This window comes from Staurois parvus, unplaced genomic scaffold (assembly GCF_062004578.1).
Source record: "Staurois parvus isolate SC_StPar_1 unplaced genomic scaffold, SC_StPar_1.0 ptg000716l, whole genome shotgun sequence".
NCBI lineage: Eukaryota > Metazoa > Chordata > Amphibia > Anura > Ranidae > Staurois > Staurois parvus.
In genome coordinates, this window is record NW_028318512.1 from 2,904,575 (window position 1) to 2,924,512 (window position 19,938).

The window sequence follows — 19,938 nt, forward strand, 5'->3', positions numbered from 1 at the left end:
GCGCAGTGATGCTCTGCATTTAGAGCAACCAGTGTGCCATGAAATGCAGAGCAATGTGCTGTAGCAGGGGCTCCCACGTGCATACACGGGAGTGACGTCATGGCGGCCTCGGCCATTCATACAGCTGGAGGCCTCGGACCCCAAAGGAAGATCAGCTGAAGATGGAAGCGCCGGGGAGCCATGACATCCCTCCGCTGCAGGGCTCCATGTACAGGTAAGTCTGTCATAATGTTCTAGTATGTGGTACATACTAGTACATTATGACCTAAAACTGCAAGGGGCCCATTTTTTTAATTCATTTTTGTGACGTTTACTACCGCTTTAAGTATGGGATGACTATTTATCCTGCTTTATAGACCCAAGTGCAGAAAAGGAAAGGGGAAGGGAAAGGGGAAAAGGGAAAGGGGAAAAGGGAAAGGGGAAAAGGGAAAGGGGAAAAGGGAAAGGGGAAAGGGGAAAAGGGAAAGGGGAAAAGGGAAAGGGGGAAAGGGGGAAAGGGGAAGGAAGGGGGGAGAGAGGGGGGAGAGAGGGGGGAGAGAGGGGGGGGAGAGAGAGGGGGGGAGAGAAAGGAAGAAAGAAAGAGAAAGAAAGAGAGAAATAGAGAGAGTAAGAAAGAAAAAGAGAAAGGCAGGAAGAAAGGAAGGAAAGGAGTATGATAGGAAGACCGGAGAAGGAAAGGAGAAAGGTAGGAAGAAAAGGAGAATGTAAGGTAGAGAGGAGAAGAGGAGAGAAGAAAGACAGGAGACGAGAAGGGAAGGAAGAAAGAGAGAGCAGAAGGGAAGGAAGAAAGAGAGAGCAAAAGGGAAGGAAGAAAGAGAGAGCAGAAGGGAAAGAAGAAAGAGAGAGCAGAAGGGAAGGAAGAGAGGAGTCGGGAAGGAAGAGAGGAGAGGAGTCGGGAAGGAAGAGAGGAGAGGAGTCGGGAAGAAAGAGAGAGGAGAGGAGTCGGGAAGAAAGAGAGAGGAGAGGAGTCGGGAAGAAAGAGAGAAGAGGAGTCGGGAAGAAAGAGGAGAAGAGTCGGGAAGGAGGAGAGGAGAGGAGTCGAGGAGAGGAGTCGGGAAGAAAGAGGAGAGGAGTCGGGAAGAAAGAGAGGAGAGGAGTCGGGAAGAAAGAGAGGAGCCGGGAAGAAAGAGAGGAGCCGGGAAGAAAGAGAGGAGCCGGGAAGAAAGAGAGGAGTCGGGAAGGAGGAGAGAATAGAACAGTGATTTTTTCTAGTAACTCTTTAGTTGTAGGCTTACAGATATATAACCCTACACCACAAAGGTGAAAGCCAACTTGGTTCTACACTAAAAATGAAGCTATAGTTTTTGAGGCACTTTAATGTTATACTATGTTGCACTTCACTGAAATTCATATTGTATTACTAAAGACTGCTGTCTCTTTATATATTTTTATTACTGTGTAGACAGTTCTATTGAATGAGATGAGGCCCAATCCGTCATATAGTAAATGCTCTTGCTAATGAAACAAGCAAAGAAAATAGCAGCTCAACCCAACAACAGATCAATAGTTTTCTTAGCCAAAATACATTAAAAAATAAATAATTCAGGCCACCTGCAAGAGCTTGGATTTTGTTTTTGTGCTAACCACCTCCTATTCCTATCATTTTTCTTTGCCTTTAATGTCTCAATTTATAGGGGACAAATGTTTTAATTCATAATCAATTTTTTTCAGCATAAACAAGTCGATGAAGTTTTTAAACCCACGTAATCCAAATGTTATACTTTACTGAGCTAAATTGATCGGTTAATTGTTAGGAAATCTTTCATGCCATCATCCCCCATGAAGTCATCTTTAAATTACCTTGTACAGAAATGTCAACAAAGTACTGAAGTTAAATGCTACAGACAGTTAGAGTGGATATATACTTTGATTTTTACCTAATTTTGGTGTTTCAGGAATGATAAAAAGAATATCAGAAAGTTTGAAACAATACTCTACTTCTTTCTGGAGGAAATACTGCTCCAAACCTTCTCCATTATTGGTTACATAAATAAACCAGGAATCTGGTCACTTGATTCCAGGAAAAGAAGAAAATCACAGTTATGCCTTGTTAATTCTCCAAATGAGAAGAGATCAAATGCCTAGTCTTTTGGACATGTGAGTAATACTGCTGGGAGCCTGGAGCAGCCTTTTTCTTAAGAACAGGTATTTTAGACTTCTGTTACTCTTAAAGTGGTTGTACACTCATATATATCCAGTGAAATGACTGGCCTCGGGTGATATATATAGAGAGTAAACAAATGCTCCTACATAAGTTGTACCTATTTATTTGTTCTCTCTCCTCCACAACTTTCTAAAACACACAGATCAAAAGTTTTCTCTCAGCTGCAGAAGGCAGGGGATGGAGATCAACAGTCACATTGCACAGCATAAAGCACAGAGCTCAGTGTAATTTGAAACATGAGTGGAAGGAAAGGATGCACCCACCCCTCTACATTCTGTCATAGGCAAGCATGGACAGCCGAGGCTTAAAATCACCTGCAGTGTACTGGAGGGGGACAGGGCTGTCACCCGAGATTGTCTGATGTCATGAGTAGAGAATTGACTCATGCAGATAGCAGAGGAAAGAGACAGCATAGAGAAATAAAACTTAGTGCTTTGAATTGAGGCAAGTGAACATTATAAAAGGATATGCTTTTTTTCATTTTTAAAGTCTGAGGTTTCCAACCAGTTTAAGCTATCCTTTCCAGTCCTATAAATTATCTGATTGTTTGTTTTTGAGCATCAGGTCTAAGATCTATTAAAGTGACACTACAATATTGTTTTTTCTTTACAGTGAATGTGTGATTTGCTAACGAAGGTTAAACAACAGGTTCTCTTTAATGCACCTCGTCCCAGCAGCACATGCTCATCTTTTCTTGGATCCATATAGTGAACATGTCCAATCTGTCGTGAGTGAATAGAGGAGGGTGTACAGAGTGTGCAACTAACATCCTCCCTCCCCCCTTTAGAGGGGATATCATCCAAACCTTTGGAATGGTATGTACCTTCTATAGATACCATAGGTCCCCCATGATATAGTGCTCAAATATTTTCATAGATTTATTTTTCTCCAATGATTATTTGCCTCTCCTCTCAGGGGGAGGTTTGGTGAGGTTGGAGGTCCCCATGTACCTGATCCCTTTATTCGTGATAACATAGTAAAGTTATTTGATATTAATGAATGTAGACATTGATGTTCTAATTCATTTATTGGATGCACACTGATTATATTTTTGTTGTGTAGTTCTACAGAACCTGAAGTGACATATTGGGACCCATGAAGTGCCTTGTGCTACAATTGTTGAAATCTCTGGTGCCATCCAGAACCTATAAATGACTTGATCTGAACAATAAAGGATACATGTGGTATATAGTACGGTGGGGACATCAAGTACAAGCTGTCAAAAATCGTCATGTTATATTTGTAATGTTTTTAAATTTAATAAATTGATTAACTTTCAAGTGATGTATGCGTAATACATTTTCATGCATCTTTAAAGTCCAATGTATGGTGGAGGTTTTGTTTCTCTGTGTCACTTTAGTTGGATTTCCATTGAGAGTCTATATAGATTTCTTGCTCCCTTTGAGTGATTTTTAAACATTTCAGTTCTTCCTACATGGCTCTCAAAGAACCCCTGATGTAGGTGAGCAGTCTTATGCCCTGTACACACTAAGAAAATTGTACGAAAATTTTCGTACGAGGACCAGTCATCCGATAATCGGATCATTAGTACACAGCTTTCGAGAGCCGATCACAACAATTCGTAAGACAATATCCAAAGGGACAAGTGCAAAAACTTTTCTCATACGATACCAGATCGTACGATTTTAATTTAATCAGTACACTAGTTGTCTGAAAACACAATACAAATACAATGCAGTACATGACATCACTTTCGAAATTCTTTTCTTTCATTGGAGAATTTCCGTATCTTTAGTAACCTTTTCACTTTCGATGTGAGACTAGCAGGCGAAAAAAATGGCCGATCGTTCGTCTGATATACTCATCGTGTGTATGGGGCATTAGCAGGGGCGGACTGACCATTTGGAAACTCGGGCACTGCCCGAGGTCAGTAGGGGGCCCCATGAGATGCCCCTGGTACCTTTTTCATAGGATTTTTTGAGTTTGGGCAAGGACACAGGGGCCCCATGATCCCCTATTGCCCGGGGGCCCCATGAGTTGTCAGTCCGCCCCTGGGCATTAGCCAAAGCAATAAGCTCCATGAATCAAACCTGTTCTTATGATAATGTATTAAATATTCTAAAATCTGGTGCCTCATACGTATAACCCCACCCTCATGATGCAGAACTGGGCTGAAACACAAAAGACCAGTCACATCATAATCTTTGTTCCTGGTGAATAAACCAAGTGGCATGGAGTGAAGGATAGGCAAGTACAGACTGCTAGCGAGCAAGGCCTAAAACGTGAACATCTTACTTTACTTCCTTTTTTAATATTAGGCAGGGAATGGTTGGACTATGACAGAGCTTTGTGTATGCCACCTATACTGGTGACTTCCATGGCATTTCTGTGAGCTGCTCTTCATCTCAATAGCACATTTTCCATATATTCCTTTAAGTTGCTAACTGACAGTGACCCCTGTGCTCTATGTGACCATTAGCAATATATTTTTTACATTTTGTATGTAGGAGCTCACAATGTCCCACAAGGGAGCTTGGATATGTCACTTGGTAACCTTTTTAAAAAGACCAAGCTAATTATGTCACCTATAACCAGAGCTGGGGAACACGCATGATTAGAGGTCCCTTAGGACAGTTTGTAAAAGCTGCTCTATTACAACCTTTGCAAATTGCACTTTTAGATAAAAACATATAAAACAAACCTTATATTATATTTAAACATGAAATAACATTTGGAAGTTATTTCAGGTATAAAACGGACAAAATCTGGAGTCTTACACAGGCTGGAATACTAAAAATATGCCTTTAACTGCTAGAATGCCTTTATTGATCCCTTGGAAGTGTCTCTGCACAGCAGGCCTTTCAACATCAACTTGTCAACAAGTCTTGGTAGGAAAATCACAGTTCTTGTGCAAACTCACAATAACTCAGTGAGGATTCTTAGGCAAACTCTCAAAAGCTCTCAGACAGACCTTACTCCCTGTTTCAGTGTACATAGGAGCTTCTGATTTTGCTTCTCAAAGTTTCAGAATTTATTTCTAACGACTTCAAATCATAGGGTAGGTATGACATCAATGGCTACTCCGCCAAAAAAGTAAGTTTCCCTTTGAGTCTTCTCAACAATTTAAGCAATACTCAAGAAAGAAAAAAAAATACAAAATATGCAGCTACTGTATATAGTTATTCATAAATCATTTTATGTATTTTTAAATACTTAAATGCTTAAATCTGATTTGGCATCAGTCTCTGGCAGCATCCTGTACAGCAGCACTAACAAACATTAACAAGGAATGGAGAGAGAGTAGAGTGAGCAATGAGAGAAACTCATCAGGCTCCTGCTGCTCCTTCAATGTCCAGTCGCAAGTCATGACCGCCGCAATAATAGACCCCCAGCAGCAACAACAGAACCCCTAGCAACCAGCATCAATAGACTCTCCAGAAGCCAATAACCATAGACCCCTACCATGCAAAAATAGATCCCCTCCAGTAACAATAGATCCCCCAGCATCAATAGACCTTCCAGCACACCCCAGCACCCTTTGCCATTACATACATTCAGTGCTGGAGGTGCCGGAACTGCATTCCCCCACATTCCTGTTGGCAAAAAGCCCCGCTAACAACTAACATACAGAATGCCTAGCTAACAACTAACTATATACAATATACCCAAAAAGGGTTTGTAGAAAAGCAGGGAAAACAGGAGGTGCAGGGACCAGATGTGAATAGGAAACCAAAACAGGGACCAGGAACAAGGGAGAGCAGATACAACACAGCAGAATACAGGGTACAGCGTACAGGGCTGGAGCAGAAACAGGATAATGGCTAGCAGTATCTGGCAGAAAGCAAAACACTGCAGGGAGAGGCACTAATAGGTGAGGGCCTAATACTCTCCCAGCAGCCAGCAACAGGTGGAAACTGATTACTAGGATCTGCTAGCTGCTGGGAGACACCCACTGGTGGACACTGGAACTACAACCCTCCACCAAGGGAACCACAGTACCACCAGTAGGTGATCCAGGTCCTGAAAGATGTCTTAGTGATGTCCTATGTGCATCCACGGTGACCTCTCTGGAAAGGAGAGTCTAGTGTTTGGGTGGCAGACCACTGATTGAGTAAATTTCAATGGTATGCTAGGCCATGTCTACTCCTGTAGATATTGGAAGTTATGTTGTTAAAAGTACGTCGGGGAACGAGAAGATCGCCCCGGCGCACGAACCTGCACATGCGTAGGATCCCGACAAGACATACAGGCAGGCGGGCACTAGGATCCAGGCGCGCCTGTCACCAATGATGGGGCCAGGCAGGCACTAGGACCCATGCGTGCCTGTTGGCACCGGGCGGGCTATTTAAACTGGCCATTGCAATGTCCAAGTTGCGGTATGGTCTTGTTCCCTGCTTATCCTGTTCCTGTGAGAGTACCTTGTTGTTGCCGAACCCAGCCTGATCCTGACTTCTGCTGACCGTCTCCTGCCCTGACCTCTGTCTCATTTTGACCATTCTTCTGCCTGTTCCTGACTGTCTGACCTCCTGCTGCTGAACCTGGCCTGTGACCCGACTATCCTCTGCCTGCTGCTCAGTTCCGTTCTGCCTCCACTGTTACCGACCCGGCCTGACTCCGCTACTACTTCACGGTGTGTTCCGTCCAACCATCCTGCACGGATCCATCCATTACTGCCAAGGCCTGCTCAGCCTCCTCACATCAGGCTCTTATCCAGCTACGTGCCACTGGCGGTTCCCTCTACTACTACTGGGTGTACCCAGGGGTCGCGACCTGGTCTCAGCCTGCTCTAAGTCCATCCCCACCATCAGGGGCTCTGGTGAACAAGCAGACTGGGGCTTAGACTCCGCACCCTGGGGAATCCCGGTCTTTGGATCCATAGAGCTACCGTCAGTAGGTACCTGACGATACACAAGTAAAGAGTTTACTTTGTTAAACATGCAATTCTTTTTCCTTTGATCACAATCTTGTGTACAGTCATAAAGGGACAGATACTGATGTATAGTGTGGAAACTATAGACAGAGTGTATATTTTTTTTTTGTGCCACCCTAGGCAAGGCTAAAATCAGGTGCCCCCCCCCCACACACACACACACACACACACACACACACACACACACACACACACACACACAATCTAAAAAAGGAGAGAGCGATGTTCCTCCAGCACTCACCTCTATGATAAAAGCAGCCAGCCATCCCAAAGACATGGTCAGGAAATCTCAGTGTCATCCTTGTGTGTGAATGAGAGCCATTTTCTACCTACAGCCTCTAACAGCCCTCAGCCTCTCTCGGATCCCATGGCAGAGCTCAGGCAGTGCCTCACCTGGTCCCCATCCTCTGTCATCTGCCACATGTGTCCCTTCATTTGGGGGCAGTGCCATCACTCCTAAAAATGACACCCAAGGCAAAAGCCTTGTTTTCCTCATGGTAAATACACCCCTGCCTATAGATGTGCTGTAATCTGGTTAGGCCAGGCTGGGTCTTGCCTAGAGCTTACAAGGGGATGATGTTGTCTCACTGGTTCCACCCTGAAGGGAACTAGAATTCTGGGGAGCTCCATGCAAAATATTACACTGATGTCTCAGTGATGTCCTAGGATTAGAGCATCCACAATGACCCATCTGGAAGGGATAGCCTGGTGTTCAGGTAGCAAATCTGTATGGTGTGCTGGGTCTGGAGGGCTTAACAGACCACTTACCTATTCCAGTGTATGCCAGGGCAGTAAGATGTCCCTGTTTTTTCTAGCAAGTAAAATTCTTTATAGTCCTATATGTGAACCCAACCTACTACTTTTCCATACCTAATCTACATCATAGTCTACAGGTATATACCTGTCACTTATATTTTCCTTTGCATGTGGTTGTGAGAAAGCTTGGCTGACCTATGACCGCTACAGCGAAGGCAAACAAGGCACCTGTTTTAGCAACTGATATGATCATCCCTTTTCATAACCAGTGAAAGCTGCAATGAGAAACTGAATCAAGGCCTGTATTATGATGAACCACTTTACATAAATCATTCCCATATCTTTAAACATAACACGCGTTTCTTGTATTATTGAAGAATGATATCAAAGTCAAAGAAGGTTTTCAATTTCTGCCATTTTCCTGGCTGTAGCTAGGTGACAATTTTGCAGCCGTTCAATTATTTCTGTTTGCACACTCATAAAACCTATAATTGGGGCATTTTGCTGGCATGATTAAGAGTGTATTCGATAAGAAGGTCAGAAATTTTCACTATCGCACTTTAATGAGGTACAATGTAGAGAATGCGTTTGTTATTTTTAATGCGTGGGCATAATAACAGTCCTTGTTTTAATAGTGGAATGCATAGAATTACTTGTATGATGCTTAAAAGTTTCAATGCAATTAAATGACCACGTAAATTATAAAAAGGCTAATACAGAAGATTTTTCTTTTTTAACAGAGTTCATGGTTTCAGGTTTTATTATATGATTAGAGCTGAATACAGTCAGAGTGTCAACATAGAGTGGCAAGTTTCCACAATGAGCAAACCTCTTATATTTGTACACTTTGTGACCACTTTGTTAGGTATACCTACTTGATATGCAAATTAAAGAGGTATTAAACCCAAAAACATAAATGTATTCTATTACTGCTTATTAATTCTTAGATGTGATGGCGCATTCATTTTTTTATTCAGTCTTTTTCCTTTATTTTCAGAATTTTTTCCAGCCAGCAAGCTTTTTAATTTCATTTGACAGACCAATCTGTCCAGCAAAAGTGGCAGTTAGAGGGTTGGAATAAACCATTTACCACTGACAGTGCTTACAATGGGCATCTGTATTTGTATGTGTACAATGGTAAAAAGTTATCCCAAAAGGTAAAAAAAAAAAAAACTGTTGCTGTGACTGCTTAAAAAGGTGTTAGCTTGAATTTGTTGGTCAAGCCCCTCTAAATTGGAAGATGCATCTAACACTACCTTCTCCCTAGATTGACAATGCTGCTGTCTAAAGGGGTCTCCTCCATCCAGAGTAGAGACACCCAGAGACATGAAGTGTGTTATTACCAGAATCACCAGGTGAAAATAAAGAATAACAGCATAAAAGAAAACAAATGCATCTACCATATTAAGAATTGGTAAGTGCAAAATATTACATTTTTGTTTATGGGTTTAATATCTTTTATATTTAAAGCACACATACATGGTCAAGAGTAGAAATGAGTGAAACTGAGGATTTTGATTTCCGTGAAATATTGTGGGACACAGTGCTTTACATGTACTGTCCCTACCCTCAAGGAGATTGCAACGTAAGGTCCCTAACTCACATTCATACATACACATACTAGGGCCAATTTAGACAGGAGCCAATTAACCTACCAGCATGTCTTTGGAGTGTGGGAGGAAACCAGAGTACCCGGAGGAGACCCATGCAGGCTCAAGGAGAACATCCAAACTACAGGCAGGTAGTACTGTGGTTGAGATTCAAACTGACAACCCTAGTGATGTTAGGCAATGTGGTTAGAAATACAGAATTAGTGCTCTAAAGTTGATGGGTGTAGCATGTGTAGGTTGTTAGGTAAAACTCATACTTTTATTACTTTCAAACTTAGAGTTCTGGTGGATAATACAGTGATAATAGTGAGTTGATCACTCTATTTATGCATAAAACATAGAATACAAGGAGATCTAGGAATGGACAAGGGGAGGGGTAGAGGACTGTTATGATTTCTCCTTGTCCAATCACAGAACACCTTGTAATCTGTGAAAAGAATTAAAAATGTTTTATGAATTAGAGTTGGAGAGCGAGTGTCCCACTATCATCACTATATTACCATCGGAACTGTAAGTTTTAGGGCTGAAAATTACAGCATTCTCCAAGATGCATTTTCAACTAATGCAATACCACCCACTCATTACACCTATCATTAGAGGTGATTTATTGTTATATAGTAAATGTCCCAAAAATGTTTTACCAGAATTTAGTTTTAAGTGACATGCATATGGAAATGCCTGAACATGCAAGTTTCTGTACTTAATTCTAAGTGTGTATACACACACTCACTGGCCACTTTGTTAGATACATCTTGCTAGTACTGGGTTGGACTCCCTTTTGCCTTTAGAACTGCTTTAATTCTTCATAGCATAGATTCAACAAGGTGTTGGGAACATTCCTCATGCTTGGTTCATATTGACATGAGTTACTGTTTCCTTTCTATCATCTTGAACCAGTCTGCCCATTCTCCTCTGACCTCTGATATCAACAAGGCATTTTCATCCACACAACTACCACTCACTGGATATTTTCTCTTTTTCAGAGCACTCTCTGTAAACCCTAGAGGTGGTTGTGCGTGAAAATCCCAGTAGATCAGCAATTTTTAAATACTCAGACCAACTCCTCTGTAACCAACAACCATGCCATGTTTAAAGTCACTTAAATCCTCTTTCTTCCCCATTCTGATGCTTGGTTTGGACTTCAGCAAGTCGTCTTCACCACGTCTACAGTAGATGCATAAATGCATTGAGTTGCTGCCATGTGATTGTCTTAATGGAAATTTGTGTTACCAAGCAATTGAACAGTACCTAATAAAGTGGCCAGTGAGTGTGTGTGTATTATATATATATATATATATATATATATATATATATATATATATATATATATATATATATATACATATATATAAAAACATTCATTTTATAATTGGTGGACCTTCCAGTACAATACAAGGTCCACTTATAAGGTCCAGGCTCCTTCTTCCTATGAAAATCTGCCACTCAAAACTATCAAACAACAAACATTACATTTTTCAAGACATTGTCTGGAAAGAGCACCCCCTAACCCCCTTTTTCCAAGTTCCATGTATTCTTGCTGCAGTGAAGCAAGGAGCTACAAGAGATCTATGCCAATGAACAGCCAATGGGAAGTATCCACATCACCAAGCAGTGACATAGATACCAGTAGATGGACCCCCACACACACTTTGCAATGAAGAATAGAGATGATTCCAGACTCGGCACGTTATGTGACTGAAACATTAGATGAGTATTTGGGCCATTTATTATTTTAATGCTGGATTGTTTAGCTAGAGTGACTCTGTTTGGGGCCCTTGTCAGGGACACAAATTTTAACACCTTTATAGACATAACCTCAGACCCCTATCATGTACAGATAACAGGTTTCATAGCTGTACTGTGTACTTTTAAAGGCTTAATTACACCGTGCATTACTTTTAGTTTTTTTATGAAAATGTTCTCTAATTTAACTGGTTAGAATAAAAAGAAAGTGACATCATATAATGTTGAAACCAGTTTCTCTCCATTCAAACCATGTTTCCAGGATACCTTCTCTACTTCAAATGCACTAAAAAGTACAAAAGACCAGCGTGTTGCTCCCCTGTGCCCTGATACCTAGAGCGGGCCCATCTAGCAGCTTCAATGACTCCCCACATTACTGAATATTCCCTTCAACTCTCTCTCCTTCTCATTATTCACACAAATCCTTTGCACACTGCCCTCAAAGTTTTTATTCTCTTTTTAAATAATATGATTATTTTAAAGCGTAACAGGATCCAAATTAATTACATTGTGTAGCAATTGTCTATAAATATTACATTATTGCAAACTTCTCTCCTTCCACTCCTCTCCCTGGACTATACAGGCACTTTGTTGGACTTTTTCTCTTTTCAAAAGATCTCCCTGGAGAGGTTCCCTTTCTTCATTTCTGTATTCATTTGGTGCATGGGAATAATTGTCAACCATGCTTGTATTGCCTGCTGCATTTATAACATTCCATATTTCTTATTGAGAGATGAAGAATCTACTTCCTGCATTCAGATTATTCCAAGGTCAGACAGGTATGGAATAGAGACATCATTAAAACATCTTATTATCTCTCTTAATTCACAGCCACATTCCAAAAGAACAATGGGATCGTTCAATACTGGCAAAGGAATCATTTTTCAAATTATTTCATTATTTTATTGTTGTGGGTTTTTTTCCTTCCCCGCCATCTCTTATCTAGAATTCAGGGAGGACAACAAAAAATATCCATTCTTACAATTTACAATATACTCTATCTGCTGTGGCCGAGTTATTTTACGATTGGCACGCTCATGTATTTTAAGGAAATAAAATATACACAAAGGAAGAAGCATAATATAGATTCTTTTTCCTCAAGTGGCATATTTTAAACCCTGCAAACAAAGCTCCAAAGATATATATTTTTTATAATGCTTTTTCAGGACATGTAAGCTGTTTCCTTTCTGCTGGCAGAAAGCTACGATAGAAAATGTTTTGTGTGTGAAATAAAAAAGCTTAAAAACGGAAACAGAAATTGGTTAAAGTGAAATCAGTATTGTCATCTTTCTCATCATCACCACCATCACTATCATTCTTCTTTTTATCATCATCCTTAATCAATCAGCATGATCAGTCACCATCCATTATCATCATTATCATAAATCATCATCCATCACTAAACCATTTTCTTTGGTCATCAGCAATCTTCAATAATTATACATAGTTCCCATCATGAGTCATCATTCACCATCATCAGTCTTCATGACCATTATTAACATTTACCATCAATCATCATCACCACCATCATCCTCATTTATTATCCATTATCAGTCATCCACCCTCATCATCAACCATCATGACTATCATCAATTATCATCCATCATCAATCAGTATCATCCTCAATACTCACCCATCATTATCATCATCCGCCCTCGTCAACCATGACAACTATCATCCATTATCATCCACCATTAGTCAGCAACCATCATCACTATCATATTAATCCATCAACAGTTATCATTGCTATCATAATTATCTATTGTTAATTATCAATTATAATTTATTGTCCGTCTTTTTATTATTATCCTTGTCAACCATATTATCATTATAGAATATCATTCAACATCAACATGATCATCATCAGTCAACAGTATCATTCTTTTAAAGTGCACCTATAGTTACAATTTATGTTTGAAGGGTAACTCACTTAATGAAAATAAATAAATAAATAAATAAATATATATATATATATATATATATATATATACACACACACACATATATACATATACACACATATATACACACACACACACACACACACACACACACACACAATTGCTAAATAAGTTCTATTGTGATTTAACCACTTTACCCCTGCCCTATAGCAGTTTTACTGCTACAGTGCAGCATTCCTGTGCAAAGTGAGTTTCCCTTCTGCTGTGAAATGTCACAGCATAAACCAATCTACATGTCCTGGTGAGAAGTTGCTTGCCGACACCTGCAGATCAGTCAGGGAGGAAGAACAGAGCTGTGTTTATGTTTACTGTTGTGACAGAGGACAGAGGGGAGTCATGGATCATGTGTCTCTGCAGAGCTGAGAACATGATCTTTCACTTCCCCTAGTAAAAGCACCACCTAGTGTACACCAAGCACATAGCTAGGCACACACTTAACCCTTTGATCACCCTAGATGTTAAATCCTCCCCAACCAGTGTCATTACTGCAGTGATTAGTGTATAGTTTTAGGACTGATTACTGTATTCATTTCACTGGTTCCCACAAAGTGCCAGTTAGTGTAAAAATGTCTGCCGCAATATCGCAGTCCCACTATAAGTCGCTGACCACCGCCATTACTAATAGTAGTGAAAAAATAAAACATGAAACAAATTCCAGTATATGTACTATAGTACGTAGACGCTATAACTTGAGCAAACTAATCAATATACACTTATTGGGTTTTTTTTTTATCAAAGATGTGTAACAGAATTCATTTTGGTCTAAATTTATGAAGAAATTTGATTTTAAAAACTTTTTATTGGATAAGTTTTATACTGTAGCAGAAATTTTTTTTTTCAAAATTTTTTTTATTTATAGCACAAAAAGTAAAAACTGCCGAGGTGATCAAATACCACCAAAAGAAAGCTCTATTTGTGTGGAAAAAAGGACATACAATTCATTTGGGTACAGCATTGCATGACCGCGCAATTGTCAGTTAAATTAATGCAGAGCTGTATCGCAAAAAATGTCCTGGTTAGGAAAGGGGAAGGGGGGTAAATCTGCCAGAGGTCAAGTGGTTAATTATATCATAGGAAGAGTAGAGCCAAAGCTCTTTGGCCATACTTATCCAGGGGATCACAGGAATGCACTTCGTCCTGCACTGCGCACCTGTTTTCAGCCTTTGTTAGCTGATGTCACAGAGCCAGTCCAGCCTCTGGAGACACTAAACAGTCTGAAATGCTGTAATACTGACACTCAGTGGCTCTGCCACACTCTGCCTCACTCTGCCATACTGAAGTCTCTATCTGCTCAACCCAGCTCTGATGAAGAAGGGAGCACCCTTTGAAACGCGTTAGCCTTCATCCCCCCTTTTGGATTTACCTGTAACCCTGTTTGGATTATGGTTACCTATGCCTGTTATACCATCACTTTGTGAGTATATTTCCTTATTAATAAAATTAGTCACTATTTATTGAGGTAATGCGCAAGGTTTGTGCGCTCTTTCATCTTCCTCTACAGTTTTATTAAGCTTCCCCAGCTTCATGTTAGAGCTGCACAACCTCTGATCACCAGCGGATAAACACACAACACGCTGCTAGTCACTAACGCCTGTTTGATCTGAGTCTTTGAGCGCAGGAGATAATGGATCTTTGGTGACAGCCTCTGGAGACATCCTGACTTTAATGTTGGGATCCATCCAGATGCCTGGACTGGCAGGCACCCCCTCCACAGCCTGGAATTTCAATCTTTTGGCAACAGAATGAGACTTTAGTTTCACTTTGATGGCCAGACACATGACACTTAAGGCATTGGTCACACGCCCTTCGACACTGGGGATTGTCACTATTTAGTCACTGCCTCCAGTTGGCATCCTCTATAGGATAATCAGTCCCCCAAGGACCTTTTTCAAAAACTACATGATCCTTGGTGGTTGTCTGGTTGTCTATGCAAAGCAGTCTGACATCTTATTTTTTTCACAAAAGTAATTTTTTCATATTCTCCTTTTCTTGTATGATTCAGGCTCTTGAGCAATAAAAGTTAAACGCATGTTTTATTAGAAAGAATTTATGTGCTTAATGTAAGCCCTAATTATTGCTATGTTTATGTTCAGAAGCCTGCTTAATTGCAATATTGATAGGACGAATCTACCATATGGGATGTGATCATTAAACTACAGACACTGTGTACTAACTGAAAAAAATTAGAACAAGCTGTCCAAGCAGTCAGTTCAATTTTCAATTAGAAAAGTTATTTTATTAACAAATGTTAATTACATAACTTGCATGTACACTCATTAACTTTTTAAGAGAGAATTTAATGAAGATTTTCTTTCCTTAGCAAATTTAAGTCACTTATGCAGCGGGAGCTGCCAACAAGCACCGCTCACAGGTTTTGTAACAAAGGTCCTTGCTGGTCAAAAGTTTCCACAATTGAAAAATACTAATGTACTGGATAATTTACCCCCTGCGGTAAATTATAAGGGTGTGAGGATTCAACAAGAATTTGTTAAATTATCTAAATGTCAAGTAACAGAACTGCAAGGTGAATCCTAATGTCATTAACCGCTTCCCGACTGCTCTATAGCAGAACTACTGCTACAGGGTGGCAGGGATGCGCAAAATCACACATGTATTATATATATCTATATCATTTCGCATTTACATGCAGTGGGTGCATGCATGTGCCTCCCTGCCCGAGCCGCCATTGGCGGCTACAGCTGTTGATCACCAGGTCCCAGCCAGCAATCCCCCGCCGACACCCAGTGATTGCCGAGGAACACTGACAGGAGAGAAGTCTATATGTAAACAACACAGATCTCTCACCTGTCAGTACCAGCATTCTGCTTTGTATGGCTTTGCATGGCAGAGCCATAAAAAGCAATACGCTTACAGTAAAGCACACACACAGCACATAAGGGTTAACTATGTGCTGTGTGTGTTTCACATTGATTGCCCCACATGTTAATCCCTTCTTGCCAAGTGTTATAAGGACAGAGTCAGTGCTTTTTATTAGCACTAATCACTGTATTAATGTCACTGGGGATACCAGTGGCAGTCAGTTCCCATACAGTGTCAGAATGCCCGCCGCAGTCCTGTAGTGTCGCTATAAGTCGCTGATCGCCACCATTACTAGTATAAAAAAAGTTTAAAAATAATTCCAGTATCTATATTGCCATTTGTAGACGCTATAGCTTTCACGGAAAACCAATTAATTTACACGTATTGGGATTTTTTTTTAGCAAAGACATGTAGCAGAACACATTTTGGCCTAGGGAAGGGGCAGGGAAGGGAACCTGGAAGACGGATGCTGTCATCGGCCGAAGGACACAGTGGGAGGACATCGGCCGAAGGACACAGTGGGAGGACAATCGGCCGAAGGACACAGTGGGAGGACAATCGGCCGAAGGACACAGTGGGAGGACAATCGGCCGAAGGACACAGTGGGAGGACAATCGGCCGAAGGACACAGTGGGAGGACAATCGGCCGAAGGACACAGTGGGAGGACAATCGGCCGAAGGACACAGTGGGAGGACAATCGGCCGAAGGACACAGTGGGAGGACATCGGCCGAAGGACACAGTGGGAGGACATCGGCCGAAGGACACAGTGGGAGGACATCGGCCGAAGGACACAGTGGGAGGACATCGGGGGATCGCAGGGACAAATTACACTACACGCTACAGTGTAATCCCGAGTGTGGCTCAGGGTTACCGCTTTTGGTACTGAAAATTAACCCCGAGCCACACTCGGGATTACCGCCAGGGAGGTTAAGCTGCAAAGGCAGCAGATGGAGTGTATACACAGCCATGATACTTTGAAAAAATTAAAGCCCCAGGGAGTTAGTATTAGGGACATAAAAAAAGCCATGATAGCTCATGCAGCTTCTATGGAGCCTGGAGGTGGAAAGGGGCCCCATTAGTGGGGCTCTTGAGGCATAAAAACTATCGTAAAATCTGTGTGCATGTGAAGACAACACAAATCTAGTATTATACCATTCCCCACTTGCCCTCCAGAGGATTTCCCCCCTTCCTGACCAGGCCATTTTTTGCGAAACGACGCTGTGTTAATTTAACTGACAATTGTGCAGTCATGCAACGCTGTACATAAATTACATATGTCGTTTTTTCCTACAAACAGCTTTCTTTTGGTGGTATTTGATCACCTCTGCATTTTTCATTATTTGTGCTATAAACAGAAAAAGACTGACAATTTTGAAAAAAAAAAAAAAACTATATATTTTTTACTTTTATTTTTGATTATAAAACATATCCCCCTACCCTGAAAAGCAAATCACATACATACATACATATACATGTGTGTGTGATTTTGCGCAGCAGTTAGCAGTATTTCTGCTATAGGGCGGAGGGAGAGTGGTTAAGGATTGCGGTAGTTGTTGATGACACAGGCCATGCTTCCACTATAAACATAAAAATTGCTGCGCTGCCTCTACTGAAAAATGAATAAATAAATGAATAAAGTACCCTACTACTTGTAGAAGGGTAGCTTATTCATTTAATTATTCATTTTTCAGAAGAGGCAGCGCAGCAATTTTTATGTTTGCACTTTCACATCTGTTCACCATTACACATTTGTGCATTTGCTAGGAGCAGCCAGTCTAATTGATTAGTCCTCTGCGCAGGTTACACTTACACATGTTCCCACTATAACAGTCAATAAGAGCTGATGTCACGTGGACAGAAGGAGACTTCAGAATTGTTATCACTAGTCACAGATCCTTTGTGAAGGCTGTGCTGTAAAAAGAATTTGTTTAGGTTCTCTAGCAGTTTAGATATATATATAACAATCAGAGCTTCGAGTCATCCAGGCCAGCACTGAAATTAACTCTATATGCTTAACGAAGTCTTCCTCCGGCTGTAAAAAACAAACAAAAAAAAAAACGCAGTGCCTCCTCTGGTTAAAACTGACATTACAGATGTTTTAAATTCTGACAAAAAACCTACAATTTAAAAATGTTTGTATATGGGCTACTGATCAGTTTGTTCTAACAGTTATGCCATGATATATAATATTGTGATTGTTATGCTTGCTTGTGCACATCTTGCTTCAACAAGGTAAGGGTGGAAGAACTACGAATTTACACCGAGACCTGAGATGCCGAAAAAAATTGGGGCGCTACTGTGGACAAAATAGTTAGCTGGGAAATTAAGGTTAATGTAAATTCCATGCACTGATACCACTCCTTTTCCCTGACAACTTCTGTCCATAGCACTGGTCACTACTTATGTACTGACTGTGCTGACAGCTCTCCTGATACCTGTCCTTGATATAGACATACTTTATTTTTAGATCAATGGCAGTATGGAGATCGCTGGGGAGCCCCATCAAAATTGTGCTATTGGGCCATGTGATCTGTAGTTATGCCGCTGGTTATTATTTTTATAGTGCAGATGTTTGACAATCCTCATTGTCCAATGTCCAGTAACAAAAAGAAGAAAATGTTAGTATGGTGCCTTCAAACTGAAAGCTCAAAATTACCCTGAATATAAGGAAGACTGACATGTTTCTCCATAAAGAGAAATTGAAAAGACCTTGGTGATGGGTCTCACAATAGATTAGGTCAACAGCAGATTTCATTGATTACAAAAGACATGACAATTTGTGCATTTCAGAGGATATGCCTATAAGCAAAGGGTATTTTAAGGACATATAGTCAAGGTCATACAGCTGATGGCTTCACCCCCACAGGCTCTTGTAATGACATGATGCTCTCCATGAAGATCAGAGGTAAGGATGTAACAATCTCACGGAATACAAAACTACTATGAGGACAGCAGGGGAATTAATTGTTATAAGCAAAATATGAACCATTACTTTTAAAGTGTATGTATAGTCAAAACTATTTTTTTAGCTTCAAACAGAGCTGGAAAGTGTTAAAACTCCTGCCAGGTTATTGTTTAGTTGTCTGTTTAGTATTGTGGAAATTTCTCTTCGCTTCCTGTCCCAGAAAAGCAACAAGAACTTAGGGGAAATCTCCCAAAATGAGAGAAGTTCCCTTCTTAGAAAGTTGTTCCACAACAGGTGCCCCCATTGGAAGAATTTCCCTTGCTTCGTTTTCTGAAGACAGCTGTAAAATGTAAAATTTTCATTCACTTATTGATGGACACCAGTACAAATAGAATGATGAATCTCCATAATAGGGACACAGATAGCCTTTAGGCTTGCAACCACATTGGAAAAAGTAACTTTAAAGTGGTTGTAAAGGGTTCATTTTTTTTACCTTAATGCATTCTCTGCATTAAGGGGGGAAAAACATTTTTAGTGCAGTTCCCCCCTGCACCCTAAATACTTACTTGACTCTGATCTCAATCCAGCACTGTGTCTGTGCACCAGTGGTAAATTTACGTTTTGTGCTTCTCTAGGCAACAAAAAAACTGTGCCCCCCCCCCCATGAGAGATCAAGAGCGTTCAATGAGTGTGTGTGTGTCTGTATGTATATATATATATATATATATATATATATATATATATATATATATATATATGATTCTCACTCTTTTCCCCCTCTGTCTCTCTCCCTCTCTCTCTTCCCCCTCTCTCCTTCTGTTCTCTCTCTCCCTCCCTCCATCTCTCCCCCCTCTCTCTCTCTTCCCTCTCTCTCTTCCCCTCCCTCTCTCTTCCGCCCTCTCTTCCCCCCTCTCTTCTACATCTCTCTCTCCCCCCCCTCTCTCTCGCTCTTCCCCCCTCCCTCTCACTCTTCCCCCCTCTCTCTCTCGCTCTTCCCCCCTCCCTCTCTCCCCCCTCTCTCTCGCTCTTCCCCCCTCCCTCCCCCTCCCTCCCTCTCGCTCTTCCCCCTCCCTCTCCCCCCCTCCC

At 41.0% G+C, this 19,938-nt stretch overlaps 1 protein-coding gene across 1 annotated transcript in view; it reads right to left on the reverse strand.

Moving 5' to 3' along the window:
• LRP1B (LDL receptor related protein 1B) overlaps positions 1 to 19,938 on the reverse strand; it is a 2,076,109-nt gene that overhangs the window by 1,526,344 nt on the left and 529,827 nt on the right. The window lies entirely within an intron of this gene.